The 17771-nt window shown below is 42.4% G+C and overlaps 1 protein-coding gene and 1 pseudogene across 1 annotated transcript in view; both read right to left on the bottom strand.

The window, feature by feature from the left end:
* Nucleotides 1–16692, bottom strand: part of LOC131834731 (syntenin-1-like) — a 57511-nt pseudogene extending 40819 nt beyond the window's left edge.
* DTNBP1 (dystrobrevin binding protein 1) overlaps nucleotides 1–17289 on the bottom strand; it is a 211654-nt gene extending 194365 nt beyond the window's left edge. The window contains exons 1-3 of the mRNA XM_059179399.1: nucleotides 17206–17289; nucleotides 12778–12847; nucleotides 11998–12071 (exon numbers count right to left, since the gene is read on the bottom strand). The gene's annotated coding sequence lies outside the window, so the exon portion shown is untranslated. The remainder of the gene's footprint in view (nucleotides 1–11997; nucleotides 12072–12777; nucleotides 12848–17205) is intronic.
* Nucleotides 17290–17771: the final 482 nt, after the last annotated feature.

Below are 17771 nucleotides of genomic sequence, written 5' to 3' on the forward strand. Positions count from 1 at the left end.
GTTTCTTGGAATCATTTGAGAATAGGTATTAATTCTTCTTTAAATGTTTCGTAGAATCCCCTGTGAAGCCATCTGGTCCTGGACTTCTGTTTGTTGGGAGTTTTTTGATTCAATTTCATTTCTGGTAATCAGTCTGTTCAAAATTCCTATTTCTTCCTCATTTAGCTTGGGGAGGTTTTGTTTCCAGGAAACTATGCATTTTTTCTAGGCTGTCCAAATTGTTGATATATACTTTTTCAAAATATCTCTTATAATCCTTTGTATTTCTGTGCTATCAGTTGTTATTTCACCTCTCATTTATGATTTACGTGAACTCCCCCTTTTTTTGATGAGTCTAGCAAAAGGCTTATTAATTTTGTTAATCTTTTCAAAGAACCAGCTCCTGCTTTCACTCATATGTTCAATTGTTTTTTGAGTTTCTATTTCACTTATTTCTGCTCTAATCTTTAGTATTTTCTTTATTCTACTGGTTTGTCATTTCACTTGCTGTTCTTGTTGTAGCCCTTTCAGGTGCAAGGTTAGGTTGAGATTTTTCTTGCTTATTGAAGTAGGCCTGTATTGCTATAAAACTGCATCCTAAAACAGCTTTTGCTGCATCCCAAAGATTCTGGAACGTTGTGTTTTCATTTTCATTCGTCTTTATGTATTTTTTATTTCCTCTTTGATTTTGTAGCTGACTAATTTATTATTTAGTAGCATGTTATTTTACTTCCATGTATTTGTGTTTTCTCCAGATTTTTTCTTGTGGTTGATTTCTAGTTCATAGCACTGTGGCTGGGAAAAGATGCATGATATGATTTCAAACTTTCTGAATTTTTTGAGACTTGTTTTATGTTATCTATTCTGGAGAATGTTCCATGTGCACTTGAAAAGAATGCATATTCTGCTGTTTTCAGATGAAATGTGTGGAATATGTCTTTTAGATCCATTTAGTCCTACGTGGCATTCAAATCCACTGGTTCCTTGTTGATTTCCTATTTGGATGATCCATTGCTATAAGTGGGGTGTTAAAGTCCCCTACTATAATTATATTACTATTGATTATTTCCTTTACGTTTGTTATTAGCTGCTTTATATACTTGGGTCTCCCATTTGGGTGCATAAATATTTACAATTCTTTTGGGATTGTTCCCTTTATGATTATGTAGTGTCTTTGCCTCATTACAGTCTTTGTTTTAAAGTCTATTTTACCTAATATGAGTATTGATATCCAGTTTTTGTTTTGCTTCCATTTGCATGCTAAATGCTTTTCCATCCCTTCACTTTAAATATGTGCTGTTAGGTCTGAAGGGTCTCTTGCATGCAGTATATAAATGGGTGTTTCTTTTTTATCCATTCAGTCACCTTATGTCTTTGGATTGTTTAGTTTACTTACATTCAAAGTAATTATTGATAGGTATGTACTTATTGCCATTTTGTTACTTGTTTTATAGGTGTTTTTGTAATTCTTCTCTGTTCTCCTCTTGCTCTCTTCTCTCATGGTTTGCAGGCTTTCTTTAGTGATATACTGGATTCCTTTTTTTTGTTTGTTTTGCAAATTTACTACCATTTTTATTTTTGGTTACCATTAGACTTATGTATAGCATTTCAGTGCATACAAGAGTCTATACTAACTTGATGGTCACTTAAGTTTGAACCCACTCTAAAAGCACTAAATTTTTATTCCCCACCCCTCCCCCAACCCCCCACCACATTTTAGTTATAGAGTGTAATACTTCATACTTTTTTTTTTCATTTCTATCAATATAAGTTTTATTTGCTCTTCCTGGGATTTTTTTTCTCTGAGATTTTTTTTTTGAAGATTTTATCTTATTTATTTTTTATTTTTTATTTATTTTTAAATTTCTTTCCAGTGCTCCAGAATTGTTTATGCACCACACCCAGTGCTCCATGCAATACATGCCCTCCATAGCACCACCACCAGGCTCACCCAACCTCCCACCCTCCACCCCTCCAAAACCCTCAGTTTGTTTCTCAGAGTCCACAGTCTCTCATGGTTCATCTCCCCCTCCAATTTCCCCCAACTCACTTCTCCCCTCCATCTCCCCATGTCCTCCGTGTTATTCCTTATACTCCACAAATAAGCGAAACCACATGGTAATTGACACTCTCTGCTTGATTTATTTCACTCAGCATAATCTCTTCCAGTCCCATCCATGTTGATACAAAAGTTGGGTATTCATCCTTTCTGATGAAGGCATAATACTCCGTAGTATGTAAGGACCATATCTTCTTTATCCATTTATTCGTTGAAGGGCATCTTGGTTCTTTCCAGTTTGGTGACTGTGGCCAATCCTGCTATGAACATGGGGGTACAGATGGCCCTTCTTTTCACTACATCTGTATCTTTGGGATAAATACCCAGTAGTGCAATTGCAAGGTCATAGGATAGCTCTGTTATTAATTTCTTAAGGAATCTCCACACTGTTTTCCAAAGTGGCTGCACCAACTTGCATTCCTACCAACAGTGTAAGAGGGTTCCCCTTTCTCTACATCCTCTCCAACACATGTTGTTTACTGTCTTTTTAATTTTGGCCATTCTAACTGGTGTAAGGTGGTATCTCAATGTGGTTTTGATTTGAATCTCCCTTATGGCTAGTGATGATGAACATTTTTTCATGTATCTGTTAGCCGTTTGTATGTCTTCTTTGGAGAAGTGTCTGTTCATGTTTTCTGCCCATTTTTTGACATTATTATCTGTTTTGTGTGTGTTGAGTTTGAGGAGTTCTTTATAGATCTTGGATATTAGCCATTTGTCCGTACTGTAATTTGCGAATATTTTCTCCCATTCCGTGGGTTGCCTCTGTTTTGTTGACTGTTTCCTCTGCTGTGCAGAAGCTTTTGATCTTGATGAAGTCCCAAAAGTTCATTTTTGCTTTTGTTTCTCTTGCCTTTGGAGATGTATCTTGAAAGAAGTTGCTTTATAAATTTTTCTTTTGTGAATCCCTTGACTGATTTTTATAGACATACTTTATTGCATTTGTGCTTCCTACTTTTCTTACTCCTGCTTATGGTCTTTCCTTCCCACTCAAAGAATCCCCTTTAACATTTCTTATAGGGCTGGCTTAGTGGTGATGAATTCCTTTAACTTTGGGAAATTCTTTATTTCTCCTTTTAGTCTGAACAACAGCCTTGCTGGACAGAGTATTCTTGGTTGTAGAGGGTTTTGTTGTTGTTGTTAGCACTTCGAATACATCACACCATTCTCTTTAGGCCTGCAAAGTTTCTGATGAAAAACCAACTGGTGGGCTTATGGGATTTCCTTCATATATAACTGTTTTCTCTTGCTGCTTTAAAAATCTCTTTATTACTGCTTTCTGCCATTTTAATTAATATGTGTCTTAGTGCAGACGTCCTGGGTTGATTATGTTGGCAGGGCTCTCTGCCCCCTGGATCTGGATTTCTGTTTCCTTTCCCAGATTCAGCAAGTTTTCAGGTGTTATTTCTTCAAATAAATTTTCTGCCCCCTTTCTCTCTCTTATCCTTCTGGGATCCCTATTATGCAAATTATGCAAATGTTGTTATACTTGATGGTATTGTTGAATTCCCTAAGTCTATTTTCATTTTTTATTATCCTTTTTTCTCTTTTCCTATTCAATTTGATTGTTTTCCATTACTGTCTTCTAGGTCATTGATCTGTTCTGCTTCCTCTAGTCTACTATCTAGTCCCTTTAGTACATTTTTAATTCTAGTTATTGAGTTCTTCATCTATGATTGTTCTTTTTTTGATTTTCTATCTCTTTTTCAAGGGCCTCAATGAGATGCTCCATTCTTTTCTCAAGTCCAGTGAGTATTTTTCTGATCATTATTTTAAATTATGTATCAAAAGTCTGCCTAACTCTTAAGTCTTTTACATCCATATTACTTGACAAGAAGTTGCAAGATTTACCAGTATAGGAATTTAGCTAGGACAAGATAAAAATCTGAAAATATTTGTGATTCTGAACTAATGGACAAAGTTCATCCTCAAAGTTAATCATCTTTACTGAAATGAGAGGGGGATCCCTCCTTTTTGAAGCTTTCTAAGCTTTTAGTGTTATTCATGTTTCTTCTTGGCTAGTAAATTTGGCCAGAACAATATATAGGTTCTGGTTGACATTAAGGCTTCTATTCCTTTCTGCCTCCAAGATGACCTAAGGAACAAGGTAGTTTGGTTGCAAGGTGCTGTGATAGAGGATGAAGCTCTACTGTTGACTCCTGGACTCTCCTTTCCCTGTCCTGCAAGTCTAGTATTCAGCTGTCATTGTAGGAAGGACAGAGAAAGATGAATTGGAGAGAACTCCAATCCACTCTATCCATCTCTGTGCCTAAACTTTTGTTATCTCCACAAAATCACTAAATTTTAAAGCTACAATGAATTGTACAGATGACCCTGTTAAAGCTCCTCCTTTTACCTCTGAGGAAACAGAGACCCAGCAAAGCTTCCAACAATCACATGGATGACTACCAGAGAACTCAGGATCCATCATGGTTCCCATTCTACTGCTATTTGATCCCATCTGTTTTGTCATGTGTCATTAAAGGGCACTCAATATTTCCAGGTACTATTCAAGAGGCTAGAGCTGAATTAGCTCCATCTCTGCCCCCTGAGGAGCTTATGATCCAGTGAAAACAATAGACCCATTTATTGAACAACTTCTGGTGCTTCAGAAATAATGCATTAGGAATTTCCTCTGGGAGGAAGCATCTGCGGTTTGAGAGAGAAGCTGACTGCAATGCAGACCTCTTGGCAGTCACAGCCCACTGGGAGAGCTGAAGTTAGACTGGCCCTTCACAATCATCCCAGCTGGGGTTGAGATGGCCTGGTCTTTATATTCCCACTTCATCCAATGAGGTGTGTGGGTAGGGGAGTGACCTTACTCAAGGGGGTTGTCCACAGCCAAGGAATCCCTGACTGCCTTCAGGGGCGGGGGTCTGGGCAGCATCCCACTGCCTATGCACTGCATGCAATGAAGGGGAGCTCTTTCTTGGCTGGCTTTTCTGCCTTTCCAGACACAGAGAATATTAACAAGTTCTTTCCAATTATTTTATTGATAGTTCCTTGGGAAGACAGAGACTTCTAAGGAAGGTATACAATGGTTTTCAAGGGCGAGAGAATTAGCTATGTTCTCAGTTGAAGAGCAATTTCCAGTTCTAAGCAAATTAATCAGGGAGAAGGCCAGAATGCAGGCAGGCTTCACATAGCCCTGTCAAAAGAACTTGAGCAAAGGTTGAAGTTGACTGATAGGGGAAAATGTCTAAAAGGCACAAGCCCTGAGGGATTTGAAGTCCATCAAGTTCCACAGACATGACCTCATCCCAACATCCTTAAGATTGTGAGAGCCAATGAGGGCACATGTTGTACACTGTAGCTTAGGAATTTGGGGTTCAGCTTCAAATACAGAAACTAAGTAACTAAATGGGGGAAAGAAAAGGGCAGCATCTTCTTGCAAAGGAAAAGTTTTTAAACATAGAGAAGGGAGGCACTAGGTTGTCTAACTTCTCCCTTAGGAAGGAAACAGAAAATTTTAGTCTCTGGAGATATTCCTGATGAAATGTACCCACTATCTTTGGTTTAAACCAAGTGAGGAGGCCAAGAATTGTCCAAATAATTACAGTCTTCCATGGAACTCATTTCCTTATACTGACATAAAGAAGGGAACAGAATTCTCTTTGGGGTATTATAGTCAAGGAGAGAGTGAGTGTTGTGATTCTCCAGAGAGTCTACTTAAATAACACTTGAGTGAGGCCACAGAGCTATTAGAGAGAGGATAGAGGTCTCCCTTCTGGTAAAACACATGTAGTCATTAAACTTACTTTGCCAAGTATTTATCTGAATCTCCATTTGAGGCCTGAGGGATCAATAATTTACCAGAGGAAAGAAAAAAGGATTAACTAAAGAATTAAACTAAACTTAGACCACCTCATAAAATAAAATACCACAAAAGAGCTTGTGTAAGAACTGCTGGGGTCTTTTCTAGAACTGGTTAATTTTGTCTTTTGATGATCACTTCTGGCTGACAAAGCTACCTATTATATTAGCTTGGTATTTCTACCTCATAGAGGAAATTCAAAGAGGGTCGAAGAGAAAAACAATAAGCGTAAGCCCTGCCAACTAAATAAAATGGCACCTGTCAAAACATAAATTTAGATGAATTGACAGAAGAACATCTGATATGCAGCGCCTGTCAGTGAACATCGAAATAACAGTGCTTTTCTCAGCAACTTCTGTGCTTAGGCTTATACTTAAAATACACATGTCTAGAAACTCAGAAGAGATGAGGGTTGAGTTAGCAAAGCCACTAATGTGTCTCACATTTGAGCTCTGGTTCATGACACACTAGTAGTGCACTTGTTACAAATGCTGCCTTCATGCCATCCCAAACACATAGGACAAAAAAGAGAGGCATACCTCCTGCTTTTGTAGGCCGTCTGGAATTACGGGTTTGCATCAAAAGCAAAGAAAGGTCATGCCACTGATCTCGTTCAGAAGCACAAGAATCTCAAAGCCTTTGAGAATGGAAAGTATGTGACAGTGTGCGAGAGGGCTGCTGTACAGAACATTATCAAAGATGTCATTGTAATGTTTCTATTCCCAAATCCACATGAGCTCCTCTGAGAAAAAGAACATAATCCAGCTAGACATCCAGAAAAGTTAGTAGTACTGGTGCCATGCTAGGCTTGTAGACTTCACTTAGCCAAACAGAGGGAAAGACGCTCAAGTACAGAGGACCAGCCCAGTGCTGGAATGACATTCACCTTACGCTAGGTATGGGACAAATGGGATCAACTGAAGGAAGATTTGGGGAGTAAACACACCTTCCCCCTCAAGAGAAGGATGTGGGGAGTGCGGTGAATCCTGGAAATCTCACTGACTGAGGTTTTCAGATTTCTGGGATATGAGGGTTAGAGGCATGTGCAGGTTTAGGAAAACATCACATCATCTTTTACCTTCTGCTCCCACTCTCAACATAAAGCCCTTTTATTTATTTGTTTATTTATTTTTTAAAGATTTATTTATTTGGCAGACACACACATACACAGAGAACACAGCAGGGGGAGCAGCAGAGGGAGAAGCAGGCTTCCTGCTGAGCAGGGAGCCCCGTGTGGGCTTCCATCTGAGGACCCTGGGATCATGACCGGAGCTGAAAGCAGCCGCTTAACGACTGAGCCACTCAGGCACCCTAAGGCCCTTTTTAAATGAAGCATCAGGAGATGGTTTTTTATCTCAGTTCTCTATCCTCCATAATGAACCTTCTGCCTATTTTCCTTTGAGAAACTCATTAAGTTCATCACATTGCAATGTTCGAGAGATCTTTCTGCTCCTATCTTTGTATTTCTTTCTTTCATTTTTATTCTCTTACATTCACGTTGGTTCCCTTAGACTCGTCCGAACAGTTCCCCCTCCCTCAGGTTCGATGCCCGCTAAAACTACTGCAGAGCCACTTGAACGATCACTGAGAGAATAAAGGTGGCCAAGTCTGTAGCTCGCACTCACACACAGATGCACACTGGTTCCCTGCCGCATCCAAACAGCAGTTTCTCTCTGTTGGGACTGCCGTATTGTCAACACTCTACATCCTTTCAACTGTGCGAATCTGGCAAAAACTCCCTCCCACGTTTCCAGGGGAGGCTCCCGGACTCTTCTGTGGCGGTGTTACTTCTAGCTTCTCTGCTGCATGCACTCCCAAACATGCCAGCTTCTTCCTCCACAGAATAAACACATGGGCAGTTAAAGGTCTAGGAAGGGCTTTACAAGCCAGGGGAAATTGCCTTCAAGACTAATCAGTTTTTAGGGAGCCATTTTCGGGAAAGTTAACACTGCCACAATTTGCTGCTAAGTAAGAACCTGCCGGGGACTGAAACAGGCTGGCTGGCTGGCTGGCCTCCGTGTTTCTTTAGAGCCAGGCTTTTCTTTCTAACACTTGGGTCGTAAGGAAATTCTGGGATGCCTAGTAACACTGAGCCCAGCAGAACAGAATGTCCACAAGCAGAAGCAGGGAGTTGCTGCCTTTGACAGGGACGCTACCTTCTTGTTCCAGCTGTCTGCACTCACTGAATGTTTTTTGTTTTTTTTAAAGCACACCATAAAGACTTAAAAAAAATATTTATTTATTTATGAGAGAGAGCGAGCGAAAGCGAGAGAGCAAGCAGCGGGAGAGAGGCAGAAAGAAAGGGAGAGAGAATCTCTAACAGACACTGAGCGCAGGGCCACACACAGGGCTTGATCCCACGACCCCAAGATCATGACCTGAGCCGAAATCAAGAATCAGACATTCCCCTGACTGAGCCACCCAGGAGCCCCCCTAAAGACTTCTCTATCTACAAATACAAGTTGCAGATAACTGCTCTTAAATATCAACTATTTTAGTTGTTAGTCCTTAGAAAAGCAGATAGAGCTGAGCTACTCTGGTTGAAATGGGCGGAAGAATTGGCCTCCCCCGACCTCCACAGAACCCTCACAAAAGATCTGTGGAACTCTTCAGTGGAAACAGCCTGAAAACCCTTGATCTTGTTCAGAATCTCGACCCAGTTTTCAAGCCATGGCTCTGGCTCATGGAGGTGTTTTTCTTTGGCTTCTCTGTGCTTTAAACATTGTTGTACTCATTTCCAACACTTATAATCAACAGATTTTTTTTTGTAGAATCAATACATTAAAAAAAGATTTTATTCATTTATTTGAAAGAGAGATGGAGAGAGCGAGCAAGCATGAGTAGGGGGAGGGACAGAAGGAGAGGGAGAAGTAGACTCCCCACCGGGCAGGGAGCCCAACATGGAACTTGATCCCAGGACCCTGGGATCATGACCTGAGCCAAAGGCAGACACTTAACCAACTGAGTCACCCTGGCACCCCTAGAATCAACAGATTTTTGTACGAAGTCAGGAATATCAAACTCTTCTTAAAAACTAAGAAGATGAGGACAGACAATGCCTGCACTCCCTCATGGCCACAGTGAACTGAGGTCATTGCTACTCACTCCTGCCTTTCACCAGGTCTGGACATTCATTTAGGTCACCTGCCTGCCCCCATGGGGCTTGAGACCTCTGGGAGCACTGATCTAACCTATCTCATTTTACAGTTGAGGCAACAATAATGCCCTGCGTCATGGCGATGGCAGGATGAGAACCTGGAATTCCTGAGTGTGGGTTCAGCACTGATTTGTCTAGCACACACTGGCATTTCTCAAACGGGGGTCCTAAGGAAGGTCCTAAGAGTCTGAAGATCTTAGAATCCATGAGAATTCTTTTCCTTAAGAATATGTCTAGGGCGCCTGGGTGGCTCAGTGTTTAAGACTCTGCCTTCGGCTCAGGTCATGATCTCAGGGTCCTGGGATCGAGCCCCACATTGGGCTCCCTGCTCAGCGGGGAGCCTGCTTCCCCCTCTCTCTCTGCCTGCCTTCTGCCTACTTGTGATCTCTATCAAATAAATAAATAAAAATCTTTAAAAAAAAAGAATATCTATATTGGATAGACATTTAAGAAATCCCACGCTACACCAAACTACCATTGGCATGTCTGAGATTTCATAGTCATAGATGTCTTCAGTTATTCCTGTTTTGTTGTCAGTCTTAGAAAAGCAGGACTAATACAGCACACCTCTCTAGTACGCTGAATATGTTTCCTAAAATGTAACATGTAGACATAGATAAGAGCTAGTAAGCAGTGAGTGGTTCTGATTCCTCCAAGTTAGCCTCACCGTAGGGCCTACAGTTAAGAGCACAGAAGGAAAAGGTCACAGGAGAGAGCCCAAGATGAGGGCACCAGTGAAGCCAGGGAAAGAGTATCTTTCTCCTTGATTTTAAATGTTGATTTTAATCCATTAATTATACCAGAAGTAGCTCAGCAGGGTGGTAAGTAGGCGTGGCTGCCAGATGACTTGGGTTCAAATCCCAACGCCACCATTTACTACTGGTATGATGCTCTGGCAAGATACTTAAGCTCTCTGTGCCTCAGTATGATCATCTGTGAGACGGGAATGATAGTATTTACTATTTGAGGTTACTGTGAGAATTCAACAGATAAGCACCTAAACTCAATGCCTAGCACATGGCGGATACTGAGAAAGGTTTGCTCTTATCGGCACAGCAGGTTTATAGTTTATAAACCACTCCTATTTCTTTCCATTTCTCCCATGTAACAAAGCTGTGAGGTAGGCCAAAAGAACCGTATCCATTTTGACAGACAGGAAGTCTGAGGAGGTTAACTGAATAGCTCCTCTGTGATCATGTAGGGAGTAAAGGAGAAAGCCAGTGCTAGAGTTCAGGTTTTCTGCCTCAGGATCCTACACCCCCACTTTGCACATGCCTCACAGTGCAAATAGAGTATGTCTTCCTCGTAAGGGACAAGAAGTTAATGATCTCTTTAGCGTCTTCCAGCACAGTAGATAACATCAAAGGAAGGACCGGGGAAGATCGACGGCCGAAGTCATCATGTGCATTTTCCAGACCACCAGTGTTAGACATCCCAACGCTAAGACCCCTGGCTCCAAGGAATAAGTGACTTATCACAGATACCTAGACCCTTGTCTTTGTTCACCTGGCTCCTGGATGCCTGAGAGGACATGCAGGCCAGACCACAATCTTCAGTCAAAAACCCAAGGCCCCATGGGACACCTGGTGGCTCCGTCAGTTAAGTGTCTGCCTTCAGCTCAAGTCATGATCCCAAGGTTCTGGGACTGAGTCCCACGTCGGGCTCCCTGCTCAGCAAAGAGTCTGCTTCTCCCTCTCCCTCTGCTTTTCCCCCTGCTCGTGCTCTCTCTCAAATAAATAAATAAAATCTTAGGGAAAAACAAAACAGAACAAAACCCAAAACCGCAAGCAAAGATGGAATGGTCTCTCCTTTCCTTTCTGTCTCCCAGACAGTATATATCTGCACTCTCTACACCTTCCATAAGCCTTGCTCTCATTTCCAACTGGCTTGTGTTTGACTTCTACCCTGCAGGTAGCCAAGGACTCTCTTAGCTGGTCCTGCAGGACCCCCTCTGGGTCCTCACACCTGGTCCACCTGCACCATCAACACATGTCAACACACACGGTGGGAGCAAATCACTTACAAGTTAGGGCTTCCAAGGGAACTAGCAGAAGCAGGTGGAAAAAGGATTTATAAAGAAAAATGACAAACAGGAGCACACAAACAGGAAAATCCCTGTTTGAAGTTAAAAACGCTCTGGAGAGCTTGGTGCTCCGATGATGGGCAGTTCCAGGGGGTAGCAGCAGTTTCCATGTGGGATTCATGGGCCCTTCCGGGGCACTCTGGTGGATTTCTGAGCTTGACCAGCTCATCCAGGGGGGAGGAAGTGCAGCATTTGGGCTGGGCAGGGGACCGGAGTGGGAGGGGAAGAGATCCCTGCCACCGAGCTAAAGACTCGGCACATTGCTGGGTGACAGAGTTTAAATAAGGCAGCAGCCAACATTTCCCAGGCAAAGCAGACTTGCCAGATTACGGGATTTCCGCTGGTGAAAGCCTCAGGATGCTTCTTATGGTATTTCCTAAATTACTGCTTTGGATTCTAGAGATTTTATGTTGGAACTAGGCATGTAGCAAGCTCATTGGAAATAGATCTTGAGTTATCTGTTTAGGACTATAGCTTGGGCCTAGAGGCAGTAATCGGAAATTGGCACTGGCCTGGACAGGCATATTTTCAGTTTTATTAACACCTGAACAGGCTCACAGTTTTATTTCTTTTAAGAAGTGGGGGGAAAAGGCCAGTCTCTTTTTGTTCTTCGTACTGAAGGCATTTGCTTCTCCCTTTGCATTTCCAGGCCTCCCCCCATGCTTAACTGTCCACTTGTTCCCCCCATGCACCCCGTTTTACCCTTCTGTACCCCTCCCCACATACTAGGTCTGGCTGAGGTGGGCCAGGGCCAGGTAACAGCTGTAGTAAACAGTTTTTCTGAAATAGCTCCTGAAATAGCTTAATGGGTTTCCTTTCCCTGCAGCTACTTTCTATCCTCCGAGAAATTGTTCCTCTAGCACAACACGGTGGAGAATGCTGGAGAGGTAATTTTTTAATCTTACCTTGAAGACGTCCTGCCATCCCTCCTCCCAGGTGCAGGACACTAAGCTCCACTCTCCATCTTTATGTTCTTTTCCTGTAGGATTGCCAGATAAAACATAGTAAGTGCAGTTATTTGAATGTCAAAGAGACAAAAATAATTTTTAAACATAAGTATGTCCCAAATATTGCACAGGACATGGTAATACGAAAAAAACAAAAACAAAAACAATACTGCTTGCTGCATATCTGAAATCCAAATTTAACTACATAACCTGCATTCATTTTTGCTAAATTTAACAACCTTATTTCCGTGGGAAAGTGCCTACTGAAGGGAAGAAAGAATAATACTGGCAAGTTAAGTTTTTTTTAATTGAATAATATAATATATAAGTAGCAATATAATAATAATTGAAAGATATAATACATTAAAGAGAATTTTTTAAGGAAAGAAAAATCAGTACATTAAACTGACCATTTCAAACACACATACGCACACACAGTTTTCATCTCTGCATCTTCAAGTTTCTGTCCCTGCAATTTTTCTTGTTATGTAAAAAAGCATGAAACAGGAATAAGTTCTGTTGTTTAGTTACTAGCTTTGTACTCATGTTAATCTCCTGGCTTTTGGACAGTGTGCTTGTCAACATTAGAGGAAGCTGGGTCAAAAGTATTATGTGAACTTCCCATGCCATTTTTTGAAAGACTTTTAAGTCTCAAATTATTTCAAAATAGAAAGTTAAAACAACAATAACAACAACAACACCAAGTCCCATTGTAAGAGGCCATTTCACGGTTGTTACCTGTTCACTGCTGCTTCCCACCACAACGCTCTGTGAGACAATGACCCTTGATCTTGGTAGCCTGAGGAACCTAGAGAATAATAAGCACATTAGAGTGCTCAGAAAATGTGTCTGTTTTTGTTTTTGTTTTTTTAAGATTTATTTATTTATTTTAGAGAGGGGGCAGGTAGGGCAGAGGGAGAGGGAGAGAGAGAATCTCAAGCAGACTCCCCACTAAGTGTGGAGGCCGATGTGCAGCTCAATCTCACAACTCTGAGATGTCAAGTCAGATGTTTCACCCACTGAGTCACCCAGGCAGCCCCAAAATGTTTCTGGTTTTGTGTTTGTTGTACTTGTTTATTCCTTAAGTGACAATGTACTGTTCTAAGTTAACATTAGTTGGTTGATGAATGCTGCTTTGGCGATGAGATGGTAGGACCACCCCCACCTTTTTTTAAGCTGTCCCAGGTGGGACACAAGAATACTGAGAGCTCTGATTTTATTTTCCTAATCAGATCCAACTCCATTATTAGTTTTACACCTGGAAGCAATGCCGGTTAGCATTTATTAATGCCCACTCAGAATCATGTTCAAAAACAGGAAATGTGCATCTGCTCCTGTCAGTGCATTTTTCGGCAAATGCACTTACAGAGTTTGGAGTTGTTTGCTAAATGTCAGGCCTTCCTAGCACAGCATGGAGGTAACCATCACACAGAAAGTACTTAATGTACCTTTCTTCGTTTCCTTGAAGTTCCTTTTGGGCCACAGAGCCTTCTTCACCATTAACAACACATATTAGGGCTTGACACTAAAACCGCTTGGTATAACCATAAAAGCTACAAACTATATGTTCAGCCCAAATGGTACTGTTTCTGTTTTATTTTTTAAAACAGTAAGATAATATAAAGTGTCTAAGTGGCAACACATAGAAACATATTCATTGTTATAAACAGATCAACAGGAAATATGCTGATGGCAGTAAGCATCAATATATCTTTTGCAGCTAGTTTTGTCTTTTATAGGAAGCTTTTAAAGAGATGGTTTGCACAATTCAGGTCTCATAGAAGTTGTTAGAACATATTTGAACATATTTGGGATGATGACTTCTTTTTTGATCAGTCTACTCTGTTGTAAACATGAGGTGTTCAATGAAAATTTATTATTGATCATGATAATTAAGATGACAAAGGTATCTCCTACTGATACATTCATTTTTAAAAGATTAACTTTCTGTATTTTAACCTCCTTAACTTCCGCAGTCTTATTTAAAGCTATAAAATCATAGCCATAGTAGTAACCGCAAAGATTTATTGAGTACTTAATATATGTCAGACATTATTCTAAGTCGTTTACATGCATTAACTTATTTAATTCTCCCCAACGCCCTATTATAATGATAATAGCTACTGGTTCTATAGCATTTACTATGTGTCAGCCACTGTTTAAGCACTTTGTATTAATTCACTTAAGTCTCACGGCAGATCTGTGACAAAGGTACAACTGTTAATCCCTTTATGGGGAGGAGAAGAAGAGCAGGCTTTAGAGATGTTAGTAACTAGCTCAAAACTACACAGCTCAGTACCGGGCCAAGTCAAGGTACCAGGAAATAGCAAATGTCATTCCATCACTTCTCTTAATTCTTGGCTGTCACGGGTCCTCCCTGATTTTATGGTCACCCAACAAAAGGACACTCTATATTGCATTAAAAGCTCTAATAACAGATATACCAACCATTAACAGAGACTTCAAATCACATCACAGAATTGCTAAAATGGTCATATCCTGAATGGGCTTGATCTGCTGCTTTTGTCACTGTCTGCATTTTGTTGGTCTCAAATTTATTTGTCTCTGGATGTGTGTGTGTGGGAGGGGGAGAGATAGGAAGAGAGAGAAGGGGATGAAGGGAAGGAGGAATGAATTATATGACTCTGTTGTAGCCAAAACAGGAGTCAGCCAACACACCAAGAATGGCAGAAAAAATCTGGCTCTTTGATGACACTGTTGAGCAGCAGAACTAAGCAGTCCTGGGACCACCACACGTCTCTTACATTAGCAATACTCTTATTGTGCAGAACAATCTTCACCTTGGGTTTCTACACACAAAACTGAAAATACCTTAAAAGACACATGTATCTACATCAACTACATGCATATTTCCTCTTATAGCTCTGTTTCTACTTCAACTTTCTTGTCTTGGTGTACTCTCCAGAGATCTACAGACCACACACACACACACACACACCTCTCCAGGAGGTACTGCTGTCAATCAGTGCACTACCAATCTCCAACTCTCAGGGGCTTAACACATCATTTATTTCTTGCTCATGCCTCTTGCCTGTGTCTGTTACGCAGTGGCCCCTTGTCATACCCTCTGAGACCAAAGCTGATGGAGAACAGGAACTAAAAAATGGCAGGTCACTGTGGCCGGAGGGAAAGAGAAGTCCAGAGGATCTCATTCTGGCAACTGTATGCCCCGGCCCAGAAGTGACCCACATCATTTCTGCTTACAACCTACTGGCCAGAACTAGGCACATACCCCTATCCAACCTCAGGAGAGTCAGGAAATGCAATGAGACCATGTGGCCCGAAGGAGAAGTGGAACAGCATTAAAGTCCACCAATGCTTACAAGGTACTGGAGGGAATTCCTAAATACACTATTCACCTAGGGAGGGGAAATGGGGCATAGAATTTATGTGTGGGAAAGGGATTTTTTTTTTTAACTATCTTTTTAGCATTTGGATTTTCTTAAACTTTAAAAGACTGAAGGATAAGACATCGAGATAAGCACACAAAGCATAAATACACAGCTCAATGGATTATCATTAATGGTCACCCAGATGAAGAAACAACACACTGTCCGCATCCCCAAAGCCCACATTGTGATCCCTCTAACTTCTACTTCCATCCTTCCAACTAAAGGTATCCTAATTTTTTTTTTTGTACCTCTAAATCCCTTTTCCCCATTTCCTACCCACTTCCCCAACCCGCCTCCCCTTCGGCAACCACCAGTGTGTTTTCTGTATGAGAGAGTCCGGTTTTTGTTTCTTTGTTTTTTAGATTCCACATATAAGTGAAATCATACGGTAACTGTCTTTCTCTGTCAGACTTATTTCACTTAGCATAAAAGTTATTTTGATTTTTAATACCATAGGTTAAAAACTTAAAAAAAAAAAAAAGGTAGTATTTACAGATTTATCAGGAGCCAAGTGAAGTAAAAGCTAACATCCCCTCCGGATTTCTCTAAATCTGGGGGTGGAGGCGGGAGCAGGACACAGCACACAGGTTATTTTGGATAACAGAACGTTACAGGAGGCAAAGAGTGGGTAGAGATGTAGGTGGATCCAAGAGAATTGGGGTCTGAGACTTGCAGGATGGAAGGTTCTACGGGTGGGGGGAGAGGATACCCGCCCCATGCGCCCCTCAGAGTGTCAGGACCTCTGAGGATGTGGCATATGGCTCCCTGGAACTTATCCATGGACTTCTTGGGTTTGAAGCCTCGGGACCTAGGCTAACGCTGACTGGAATGTTGAGAGGCTTCTTAGCGGCAGTTATGTCCCCTAGCGGAAGAGGATCAAGCTCAACAGTGGCACCGGGAAACAAGAGGAAGCAAGGGACAGCACCCACTCGGGACTAAGGACCAGACTCCAGTCCATTTCTACGAGCCCCGGGATTCCGAGTCTCCCCCATGCCGAGCTAGTCAGGGTAAGCGGTGGTGCTAAGCGGCCCTGCAATAACCGCTCTGGGAGGTCCTCCCAGCTAGGGAGAGGAGGGCACACAGCTGGATAAAATTCAGTTTAAAAAACAAAACCAAATCACGCATCTCGCCCCTCTGCCAGGTGCTGGGAATGCACCCTGCTCTTCACAATGCAGTTCTCCCTTCCCCTACGTTGCTGCCGTCCAGGTCCGGCTAAAGCGGCCGAGCCTAGGGCCGGCATCGTGTGGTTTGAAGCCCTAAGGCCTATTCCGCTTCCTAACGTGTACCGCTGCCCTGCAGTCAAGGGGCGCGGGGAGGACCCATCACGAGCGCACCACCCCGGGTTTAACCAGGAAGGACATACAGGTAGGGTCGTTCGTGTATCTACGACTGAAAAACATACGTGAATTCTTAGGAACGGACTTGCACAATTAGGGGAGCCTTGCCAGGCACGCTCCATCCACAAGGCTGTCTTGACCAACGCTGGAGCTCGAAATTCCCAAGACAGTCAAGAAGGGAAGCTCACGAGGGCAGGTCAGAACCCCCAGAAGCAGGAGCTGGAACGCCACGTGGGGAGACGGAAACCCGTGTCCTGTTGGTTTCCCCGACCTTATCGATGAAGGGACCCGGCAGACGCGGATGCCCTCTACCACACTGCTGAACAAGGATACATCCGCCACAGGGTGCGGACAAACTCAAGGAAGGGAGGCCCAGCGGAAAGGGAGCGAAAGCCTGGGTCCGCCAGCAGCTTTACCTGAGCTTCAGTGGGGTGATCGACAGCAAGGAAGGGCGCCCTACAAGATGGCTGCCGCCCCGTTGCCCGCTTCCGTCTCTCGCGAGACAACGTCCCTTGGAGCCTTTATTAACCTGAAACATAGAGGGAAAAGGAATCCTGGGAAATGTAGTCCAGCCTGGCCAATTACGCAGATTACAAAGCCATCCCTGTGAGGCCTGAGAACGCCTCATTAAAGCCTCACACGGTGGCCCGTATTTCGGGAAGTGAGTTTGGTTTTTAAACCAATACCATGTTTCCTGTCCCTCCTCCCCTGGGTGCTTTCTGTGCTTCCTGGTGGATCCCCGCTTATGTTATTCCCTGTCCTCTGAGAAGCTGTTACCAAGATCCATTAAAAGTGCAAGAAATTAATTAGGAGAAATGCCTGAAAGAAAAGGGGAGGAAGCCGGGAGAGGCTTGAAAAGCCATCAGACCCTGATAGAAGTCTGACCCCAGAGAGGAAATGATCTAGCTGGCAATGCAAATCTAAGGAAGTTAGGGCAAAGCTTCCTGCTGGAAGACCCCTGTACTTCCCACTGAAAGGCTTG

Source organism: Mustela lutreola, chromosome 6, assembly GCF_030435805.1.
Source record: "Mustela lutreola isolate mMusLut2 chromosome 6, mMusLut2.pri, whole genome shotgun sequence".
NCBI classification, from domain to species: domain Eukaryota; kingdom Metazoa; phylum Chordata; class Mammalia; order Carnivora; family Mustelidae; genus Mustela; species Mustela lutreola.